This window comes from Schistocerca gregaria, unplaced genomic scaffold, assembly GCF_023897955.1.
Source record: "Schistocerca gregaria isolate iqSchGreg1 unplaced genomic scaffold, iqSchGreg1.2 ptg000178l, whole genome shotgun sequence".
In the NCBI taxonomy this organism is placed as follows: Eukaryota; Metazoa; Arthropoda; class Insecta; order Orthoptera; family Acrididae; genus Schistocerca; species Schistocerca gregaria.
The window spans coordinates 2,081,802-2,093,156 of record NW_026061728.1 but is presented as its reverse complement, the minus strand read 5'-3'; the positions used below and the strand labels follow the sequence as shown (position 1 = coordinate 2,093,156).

The 11,355-nt window shown below is 46.4% G+C and overlaps 2 non-coding genes across 2 annotated transcripts; both read left to right on the top strand.

Annotated features, from left to right (window-relative positions):
* Nucleotides 1-4,109: 4,109 nt before the first annotated feature.
* On the top strand, nucleotides 4,110-4,187 carry Trnai-aau (transfer RNA isoleucine (anticodon AAU)). Its single transcript has one exon. It is a non-coding gene; the product is annotated as a tRNA-Ile (tRNA).
* A 3,154-nt stretch (nucleotides 4,188-7,341) lies between these two features.
* On the top strand, nucleotides 7,342-7,419 carry Trnai-aau (transfer RNA isoleucine (anticodon AAU)). Its single transcript has one exon. It is a non-coding gene; the product is annotated as a tRNA-Ile (tRNA).
* The last annotated feature ends 3,936 nt before the right edge of the window (nucleotides 7,420-11,355 follow it).

Genomic DNA, 11,355 nt, shown 5'->3' with positions numbered 1-11,355 from the left:
TTCTCAGTCTATATTTGGTCGGTCACGTCAGAGGTTGAATGTAACGAATGGGTGGGAAAGAGCAAGGGGCAGCGGCTGTGTAGAACGAAAACACAAATCCTCAGGGGTGTGAGCGTTTCGAGATGAGTCGTATACATGTAAATGTTGGTCGTCAGTGACCGTGTGGCCTAATGGATAAGGCTTCGGACTTCGGATCTGAAGATAACGGGTTCGAATGCTGTCACGCTTGTGTTTTTTCAGTTCTGAAGAAGAAACATAACGTTTTAATGTAGCAATTGAGCAGTACGAAACCGTCTGAATGTTGCTGTTGACCATTTTTTGCTTGGAGATGCTCTTGAGCTTGAAACACACACAACAAGACCGGTGTTAACTAGCGAAATGGTCGGCAGAGTGCCGACAAAGCGTGTTTTGACTATCACTTGCACATCTAAAACAACGTCGGAAAGTAACTCGTTCGGCTTTTGAGTCACATAAAGTATGTGTGTTAATTTTGACGCCACTAGCTCTGCATGTTGTCATGCAATTTCTTTACCTCTCAGAAATGATTATGACATAAAAGTGAAGTACGTGACGAGTGTGACGTTAGGAAAACATTAGGCATCATGGAGAGATTCTGTATGGGACCACACAACCCAAACGAGTACTGTGTGACGTGCTACCCGGCAGGTATTCACCGAGGTAGCCGGCTAGCTCAGTCGGTAGAGCGTCAGACTCTTAATCCCTGGGTCATGGGTTCGAGATAGACGCTGGGCGGAACGGAATTTTGTTCCGCTGCAGGTGTAAATTACCGTTTTTCTGATTAACGAGATTTAATGGAAATAGCAACTTTAAACTTTGCCTACGTCTCTGTCAGTCGCAAGGAAACTGTATTTGAAGGTGAAGGTGATTTTGTAGACATGTGTGAAAAACATGTTCTGAAATGCAAGTGTTGTTGTTTGGAGAGCACATCGGTTACGTGTCAGATGTGTAGCCAAGCAGTAATTTGTCGCCATAGCTGCAAATATTAGCCGGTAATATTAAGTGTTGGCAGCTTAAGTCTGATGATGCAGACGATCGTAAGGACGAAATACCCAAGAGTGCCGCTAGGCCGCGCCTCTTTAGCTCAGTGGTAGAGCACTGGTCTAATGAACTAGGGGTCGTAAGTTCCATCCTCACAGGGGAAAGATGAATTTTGGAAATCAGTTACGCGTCGTGGCCGTATAGCAAACAGTACCTGTGATGACGAACAATTAGCGACAGGCGTTTTTTTAAGAATTACTCTCAGATGCGATTAAGGCGAATGGCGCAGATAAAGCATTTGCCAAAGCGGTACAGCATAAGGTGGGACGAGGCAGTCTGAATTACATTTTATAGATGTATTTCTCACATATCTCAGAGCCTCTCTCGATATTCGTCGTCGTCGTCGTCGTCGTCGTCGTCGTCGCCGCCGCCGCCGCTTCTGCAGAAGTAGCAAATGGCAATCGTAGCAAATGCGGCGAGGGACGCCCTGCCCTCGTGTGTGGTCTTGTTTCTCAGTCTATATTTGGTCGGTCACGTCAGAGGTTGAATGTAACGAATGGGTGGGAAAGAGCAAGGGGCAGCGGCTGTGTAGAACGAAAACACAAATCCTCAGGGGGTTGAGCGTTTCGAGATGAGTCGTATACATGTAAATGTTGGTCGTCAGTGACCGTGTGGCCTAATGGATAAGGTGTCGGACTTCGGGTCTGAAGATTACAGGTTCGAATGCTGTCACGCTTGTGTTTTTCCAGTTCTGAAAAAGAAACATAACGTTTTAATGTAGCAATTGAGCAGTACGAAACCGTCTGAATGTTGCTGTTAACCATTTTTTGCTTGGAGATGCTCTAGAGCTTGAAACACACACAACAAGACCGGTGTTAACTAGCGAAATGGTCGGCAGAGTGCCGACACAGCGAGTTTTGACTATCACTTGCACATCTAAAACAACGTCGGAAAGTAACTCGTTCGGCTTTTGAGTCACATAAAGTATGTGTGTTAATTTTGACGCCACTAGCTCTGCATGTTGACATGCAATTTCTTTACCTCTCAGAAATGATTATGACATAAAAGTGAAGTACGTGACGTGTGTGACGTTAGGAAAACATTAGGCATCATGGAGAGATTCTGTATGGGACCACCCAACCCAAATGAGTACTGTGTGACGTGCTACCCGGCAGGTATTCACCGAGGTAGCCGGCTAGTTCAGTCGGTAGAGCGTCAGACTCTTAATCCCAGGGTCGTGGGTTCGAGCCAGACGCTGGGCGGAACGGAATTTTGTTCCGCTGCATGTGTAAATTAACGTTTTTCTGATTAACGAGATTTAATGGTAATAGCAACTTTAAACTTTGCCTACGTCTTTGTCAGTCGCAAGGAAACTGTATTTGAAGGTGAAGGTGATTTTGTAGACATGTGTGAAAGACATGTTCTGAAATGCAAGTGTTGTTGTTTGGAGAGCACATCGGTTACGTGTCAGATGTGTAGCCAAGCAGTAATTTGTCGCCATAGCTGCAAATATTAGCCGGTAATGTGAAGTGTTGTCAGCTAAAGTCTGATGATGCAGACGACTGTAAGGACGAAGTACCCAAGCGTACCGCTAGGCCGCGCCTCTTTAGCTCAGTGGTAGAGCACTCGTCTAATAAACCAGGGGTCGTAAGTTCCATCCTCACAGGAGAAAGATGAATTTTGGAAATCAGTTGCGCGTCGTGGCCGTATAGCAAACAGTACCTGTGATGACGGAAAATTAGCGACAGGCGTTTTTTTAAGAATTACTCTCAGATGCGATTAAGGCGAATGGCGCAGATAAAGCATTTGCCAAAGCGGTACAGCATAAGGTGGGACGAGGCAGTCTGAATTACATTTTATAGATGTATTTCTCACATATCTCAGAGCCTCTCGCGATATTCGTCGTCGTCGTCGTCGTCGCCGCCGCCGCTTCTGCAGAAGTAGCAAATGACAATCGTAGCAAATGCGGCGAGGGACGCCCTGCCTTCGATTCCGAATGCACAAAGTGTGTGGTCTTGTTTCTCAGTCTATATTTGGTCGGTCACGTCAGAGGTTGAATGTAACGAATGGGTGGGAAAGAGCAAGGGGCAGCGGCTGTGTAGAACGAAAACACAAATCCTCAGGGGTGTGAGCGTTTCGAGACGAGTCGTATACATGTAAATGTTGGTCGTCAGTGACCGTGTGGCCTAATGGATAAGGTGTCGGACTTCGGATCTGAAGATTACAGGTTCGAATGCTGTCACGCTTGTGTTTTTCCAGTTCTGAAAAAGAAACATAACGTTTTAATGTAGCAATTGATCAGTACGAAACCGTCTGAATGTTGCTGTTAACCAATTTTTGCTTGGAGATGCTCTTGAGCTTGAAACACACACAACAAGACCGGTGTTAACTAGCGAAATGGTCGGCAGAGTGCCGACACAGCGAGTTTTGACTATCACTTGCACATCTAAAACAACGTCGGAAAGTAACTCGTTCGGCTTTTGAGTCACATAAAGTATGTGTGTTAATTTTGACGCCACTAGCTCTGCATGTTGTCATGCAATTTCTTTACCTCTCAGAAATGATTATGACATAAAAGTGAAGTACGTGACGAGTGTGACGTTAGGAAAACATTAGGCATCATGGAGAGATTCTGTATGGGACCACCCAACCCAAACGAGTACTGTGTGACGTGCTACCCGGCAGGTATTCACCGAGGTAGCCGGCTAGCTCAGTCGGTAAAGCGTCAGACTCTTAATCCCAGGGTCGTGGGTTCGAGCCAGACGGTGGGCGGAACGGAATTTTGTTCCGCTGCAGGTGTAAATTACCGTTTTTCTGATTAACGAGATTTAATGGAAATAGCAACTTTAAACTTTGCCTACGTCTCTGTCAGTCGCAAGGAAACTGTATTTGAAGGTGAAGGTGATTTTGTAGACATGTGTGAGAGACATGTTCTGAAATGCAAGTGTTGTTGTTTGGAGAGCACATCGGTTACGTGTCAGATGTGTAGCCAAGCAGTAATTTGTCGCCATAGCTGCAAATATTAGCCGGTAATGTGAAGTGTTGTCAGCTAAAGTCTGATGATGCAGACGACCGTAAGGACGAAGTACCCAAGCGTACCGCTAGGCCGCGCCTCTTTAGCTCAGTGGTAGAGCACTGGTCTAATAAACCAGGGGTCGTAAGTTCCATCCTCACAGGAGAAAGATGCATTTTGGAAATCAGTTGCGCGTCGTGGCCGTATAGCAAACAGTACCTGTGATGACGAACAATTAGCGACAGGCGTTTTTTTAAGAATTACTCTCAGATGCGATTAAGGCGAATGGCGCAGATAAAGCATTTGCCAAAGCGGTACAGCATAAGGTGGGACGAGGCAGTCTGAATTACATTTTATAGATGTATTTCTCACATATCTCAGAGCCTCTCGCGATATTCGTCGTCGTCGTCGTCGTCGCCGCCACCGCTTCTGCAGAAGTAGCAAATGGCAGTCGTAGCAAATGCGGCGAGGGACGCCCTGCCTTCGATTCCGAATGCACAAAGTGTGTGGTCTTGTTTCTCAGCATAAGGTGAGACGAGGCAGTCTGAATTCCATTTTATAGATGTATTTCTCACATATCTCAGAGCCTCTCGCGATATTAGTCGTCGTCGTCGTCGTCGTCGTCGTCGTCGCCGCTTCTGCAGAAGTAGCAAATGGCAATCGTAGCAAATGCGGCGAGGGACACCCTGCCTTCGATTATGAATGCACAAAGTATGTGGTCTTGTTTCTCAGTCTACATTTGGTCGGTCACGTCAGAGGTTGAATGTAACGAATGGGTGGGAAAGAGCAAGGGGCAGCGGCTGTGTAGAACGAAAACACAAATCCTCAGGGGTGTGAGCGTTTCGAGATGAGTCGTATACATGTAAATGTTGGTCGTCAGTGACCGTGTGGCCTAATGGATAAGGCGTCGGACTTCGGATCTGAAGATTACAAGTTCGAATGCTGTCACGCTTGTGTTTTTCCAGTTCTGAAAAAGAAACATAACGTTGTAATGTAGCAATTGAGCAGTACGAAACAGTCTGAATGTTGCTGTTGACCATTTTTTGCTTGGAGATGCTCTTGAGCTTGAAACACACACAACAAGACCGGTGTTAACTAGCGAAATGCTCGGCAGAGTGCCGACACAGCGAGTTTTGACTATCACTTGCACATCTAAAACAACGTCGGAAAGTAACTCGTTCGGCTTTTGAGTCACATAAAGTATGTGTGTTAATTTTGACGCCACTAGCTCTGCTTGTTGTCATGCAATTTCTTTGCCTCTCAGAAATGATTATGACATAAAAGTGAAGTACGTGACGAGTGTGACGTTAGGAAAACATTAGGCATCATGGAGAGATTCTGTATGGGACCACCCAACCCAAACGAGTACTGTGTGACGTGCTACCTGGCAGGTATTCACCGAGGTAGCCGGCTAGCCCAGTCGGTAGAGCGTCAGACTCTTAATCCCAGGGTCGTGGGTTCGAGCCAGACGCTGGGCGGAACGGAATTTTGTTCCGCTGCAGGTGTAAATCACCGTTTTTCTGATTAACGAGATTTAATGGAAATAGCAACTTTAAACTTTGCCTAAGTCTCTGTCAGTCGCAAGGAAACTGTATTTGAAGGTGAAAGTGATTTTGTAGACATGTGTGAAAGACATGTTCTGAAATGCAAGTGTTGTTGTTTGGAGAGCACATCGGTTACGTGTCAGACGTGTAGCCAAGCAGTAATTTGTCGCCATAGCTGCAAATATTAGCTGGTAATATGAAGCGTTGTCAGCTAAAGTCTGATGATGCAGACGACCGTAAGGACGAAGTACCCAAGAGTACAGCTAGACAGCGCCTCTTTAGCTCAGTGGTAGAGCACTGGTCTAATAAACCCGGGGTCGTAAGTTCCATCCTCACAGCAGAATGACGAATTTTGGAAATCAGTTGCGCGTCGTGGCCGTATAGCAAACAGTACCTGTGATGACGAACAATTAGCGACAGGCGTTTTTTTAAGAATTACTCTCAGATGCGATTAAGGCGAATGGCGCAGATAAAGCATTTGCCAAAGCGGTACAGCATAAGGTGGGACGAGGCAGTCTGAATTACATTTTATAGATGTATTTCTCACATATCTCAGAGCCTCTCGCGATATTCGTCGTCGTCGTCGTCGTCGTCGCCGCCGCCGCTTCTGCAGAAGTAGCAAATGACAATCGTAGCAAATGCGGCGAGGGACGCCCTGCCTTCGATTCCGAATGCACAAAGTGTGTGGTCTTGTTTCTCAGTCTATATTTGGTCGGTCACGTCAGAGGTTGAATGTAACGAATGGGTGGGAAAGAGCAAGGGGCAGCGGCTGTGTAGAACGAAAACACAAATCCTCAGGGGTGTGAGCGTTTCGAGACGAGTCGTATACATGTAAATGTTGGTCGTCAGTGACCGTGTGGCCTAATGGATAAGGTGTCGGACTTCGGATCTGAAGATTACAGGTTCGAATGCTGTCACGCTTGTGTTTTTCCAGTTCTGAAAAAGAAACATAACGTTTTAATGTAGCAATTGATCAGTACGAAACCGTCTGAATGTTGCTGTTAACCAATTTTTGCTTGGAGATGCTCTTGAGCTTGAAACACACACAACAAGACCGGTGTTAACTAGCGAAATGGTCGGCAGAGTGCCGACACAGCGAGTTTTGACTATCACTTGCACATCTAAAACAACGTCGGAAAGTAACTCGTTCGGCTTTTGAGTCACATAAAGTATGTGTGTTAATTTTGACGCCACTAGCTCTGCATGTTGTCATGCAATTTCTTTACCTCTCAGAAATGATTATGACATAAAAGTGAAGTACGTGACGAGTGTGACGTTAGGAAAACATTAGGCATCATGGAGAGATTCTGTATGGGACCACCCAACCCAAACGAGTACTGTGTGACGTGCTACCCGGCAGGTATTCACCGAGGTAGCCGGCTAGCTCAGTCGGTAAAGCGTCAGACTCTTAATCCCAGGGTCGTGGGTTCGAGCCAGACGGTGGGCGGAACGGAATTTTGTTCCGCTGCAGGTGTAAATTACCGTTTTTCTGATTAACGAGATTTAATGGAAATAGCAACTTTAAACTTTGCCTACGTCTCTGTCAGTCGCAAGGAAACTGTATTTGAAGGTGAAGGTGATTTTGTAGACATGTGTGAGAGACATGTTCTGAAATGCAAGTGTTGTTGTTTGGAGAGCACATCGGTTACGTGTCAGATGTGTAGCCAAGCAGTAATTTGTCGCCATAGCTGCAAATATTAGCCGGTAATGTGAAGTGTTGTCAGCTAAAGTCTGATGATGCAGACGACCGTAAGGACGAAGTACCCAAGCGTACCGCTAGGCCGCGCCTCTTTAGCTCAGTGGTAGAGCACTGGTCTAATAAACCAGGGGTCGTAAGTTCCATCCTCACAGGAGAAAGATGCATTTTGGAAATCAGTTGCGCGTCGTGGCCGTATAGCAAACAGTACCTGTGATGACGAACAATTAGCGACAGGCGTTTTTTTAAGAATTACTCTCAGATGCGATTAAGGCGAATGGCGCAGATAAAGCATTTGCCAAAGCGGTACAGCATAAGGTGGGACGAGGCAGTCTGAATTACATTTTATAGATGTATTTCTCACATATCTCAGAGCCTCTCGCGATATTCGTCGTCGTCGTCGTCGTCGCCGCCACCGCTTCTGCAGAAGTAGCAAATGGCAGTCGTAGCAAATGCGGCGAGGGACGCCCTGCCTTCGATTCCGAATGCACAAAGTGTGTGGTCTTGTTTCTCAGCATAAGGTGAGACGAGGCAGTCTGAATTCCATTTTATAGATGTATTTCTCACATATCTCAGAGCCTCTCGCGATATTAGTCGTCGTCGTCGTCGTCGTCGTCGTCGTCGCCGCTTCTGCAGAAGTAGCAAATGGCAATCGTAGCAAATGCGGCGAGGGACACCCTGCCTTCGATTATGAATGCACAAAGTATGTGGTCTTGTTTCTCAGTCTACATTTGGTCGGTCACGTCAGAGGTTGAATGTAACGAATGGGTGGGAAAGAGCAAGGGGCAGCGGCTGTGTAGAACGAAAACACAAATCCTCAGGGGTGTGAGCGTTTCGAGATGAGTCGTATACATGTAAATGTTGGTCGTCAGTGACCGTGTGGCCTAATGGATAAGGCGTCGGACTTCGGATCTGAAGATTACAAGTTCGAATGCTGTCACGCTTGTGTTTTTCCAGTTCTGAAAAAGAAACATAACGTTGTAATGTAGCAATTGAGCAGTACGAAACAGTCTGAATGTTGCTGTTGACCATTTTTTGCTTGGAGATGCTCTTGAGCTTGAAACACACACAACAAGACCGGTGTTAACTAGCGAAATGCTCGGCAGAGTGCCGACACAGCGAGTTTTGACTATCACTTGCACATCTAAAACAACGTCGGAAAGTAACTCGTTCGGCTTTTGAGTCACATAAAGTATGTGTGTTAATTTTGACGCCACTAGCTCTGCTTGTTGTCATGCAATTTCTTTGCCTCTCAGAAATGATTATGACATAAAAGTGAAGTACGTGACGAGTGTGACGTTAGGAAAACATTAGGCATCATGGAGAGATTCTGTATGGGACCACCCAACCCAAACGAGTACTGTGTGACGTGCTACCTGGCAGGTATTCACCGAGGTAGCCGGCTAGCCCAGTCGGTAGAGCGTCAGACTCTTAATCCCAGGGTCGTGGGTTCGAGCCAGACGCTGGGCGGAACGGAATTTTGTTCCGCTGCAGGTGTAAATCACCGTTTTTCTGATTAACGAGATTTAATGGAAATAGCAACTTTAAACTTTGCCTAAGTCTCTGTCAGTCGCAAGGAAACTGTATTTGAAGGTGAAAGTGATTTTGTAGACATGTGTGAAAGACATGTTCTGAAATGCAAGTGTTGTTGTTTGGAGAGCACATCGGTTACGTGTCAGACGTGTAGCCAAGCAGTAATTTGTCGCCATAGCTGCAAATATTAGCTGGTAATATGAAGCGTTGTCAGCTAAAGTCTGATGATGCAGACGACCGTAAGGACGAAGTACCCAAGAGTACAGCTAGACAGCGCCTCTTTAGCTCAGTGGTAGAGCACTGGTCTAATAAACCCGGGGTCGTAAGTTCCATCCTCACAGCAGAAAGACGAATTTTGGAAATCAGTTGCGCGTCGTGGCCGTATAGCAAACAGTACCTGTGATGACGAACAATTAGCGACAGGCGTTTTTTTAAGAATTACTCTCAGATGCGATTAAGGCGAATGGCGCAGATAAAGCATTTGCCAAAGCGGTACAGCATAAGGTCGGACGAGGCAGTCTGAATTACATTTTATAGATGTATTTCTCACATATCTCAGAGCCTCTCGCGATATTCGTCGTCGTCGTCGTCGTCGTCGCCGCCGCCGCCGCCGCCGCCGCTTCTGCAGAAGTAGCAAATGGCAATCGTAGCAAATGCGGCGAGGGACGCCCTGCCTTCGATTCCGAATGCACAAAGTGTGTGGTCTTGTTTCTCAGCATAAGGTGGGACGAGGCAGTCTGAATTACATTTTATAGATGTATTTCTCACATATCTCAGAGCCTCTCGCGATATTCGTCGTCGTCGTCGTCGTCGTCGTCGTCGCCGCTTCTGCAGAAGTAGCAAATGGCAATCGTAGCAAATGCGGCGAGGGACACCCTGCCTTCGATTCCGAATGCACAAAGTGTGTGGTCTTGTTTCTCAGTCTATATTTGGTCGGTCACGTCAGAGGTTGAATGTAACGAATGGGTGGGAAAGAGCAAGGGGCAGCGGCTGTGTAGAACGAAAACACAAATCCTCAGGGGTGTGAGCGTTTCGAGATGAGTCGTATACATGTAAATGTTGGTCGTCAGTGACCGTGTGGCCTAATGGGTAAGGCTTCGGACTTCGGATGTGAAGATTACAGGTTCGAATGCTGTCACGTTTGAGTTTTTCCAGTTCTGAAAAAGAAACATAACGTTTTAATGTAGCAATTGAGCAGTACGAAACAGTCTGAATGTTGCTGTTGACCATTTTTTGCTTGGAGATGCTCTTGAGCTTGAAACACACACAACAAGACCGGTGTTAACTAGCGAAATGGTCGGCAGAGTGCCGACACAGCGAGTTTTGACTATCACTTGCACATCTAAAACAACGTCGGAAAGTAACTCGTTCGGCTTTTGAGTCACATAAAGTATGTGTGTTAATTTTGACGCCACTAGCTCTGCATGTTGTCATGCAATTTCTTTACCTCTCAGAAATGATTATGAGATAAAAGTGAAGTACGTGACGAGTGTGACGTTAGGAAAACATTAGGCATCATGGAGAGATTCTGTATGGGACCACCCAACCCAAACGAGTACTGTATGACGTGCTACACGCCAGGTATTCACGGAGGTAGCCGGCTAGCTCAGTCGGTAGAGTGTCAGACTCTTAATCCCAGGGTCGTGGGTTCGAGCCAGACGCTGGGCGAAACGGAATTTTGTTCCGCTGCAGGTGTAAATCACCGTTTTTCTGATTAACGAGATTTAATGGAAATAGCAACTTTAAACTTTGCATACGTCTCTGTCAGTCGCAAGGAAACTGTATTTGAAGGTGAAGGTGATTTTGTAGACATGTGTGAAAGACATGTTCTGAAATGCAAGTGTTGTTGTTTGGAGAGCACATCGGTTACGTGTCAGATGTGTAGCCAAGCAGTAATTTGTCGCCATAGCTGCAAATATTAGCCGGTAATATGAAGTGTTGTCAGCTAAAGTCTGATGATGCAGACGACCGTAAGGACGAAGTACCCAAGAGTACCGCTAGGCCGCGCCTCTTTACCTCAGTGGTAGAGCACTGGTGTAACAAACCAGGGGTCGTAAGTTCCATCCTCACAGGAGAAAGATGTATTTTGGAAATCAGTTGCGCGTCGTGGCCGTATTGCAAACAGTACCTGTGATGACGAACAATTAGCGACAGGCGTTTTTTTAAGAATTACTCTCAGATGCGATTAAGGCGAATGGCGCAGATAAAGCATTTGCCAAAGCGGTACAGCATAAGGTGGGACGAGGCAGTCTGAATTACATTTTATAGATGTATTTCTCACATATCTCAGAGCCTCTCGCGATATTCGTCGTCGTCGTCGTCGTCGTCGTCGCCGCCGCCGCTTCTGCAGAAGTAGCAAATGGCAATCGTAGCAAATGCGGCGAGGGACGCCCTGCCTTCGATTCCGAATGCACAAAGTGTGTGGTCTTGTTTCTCAGTCTATATTTGGTCGGTCACGTCAGAGGTTGAATGTAACGAATGGGTGGGAAAGAGCAAGGGGCAGCGGCTGTGCAGAACGAAAACACAAATCCTCAGGGGTGTGAGCGTTTCGAGATCAGTCGTATACATGT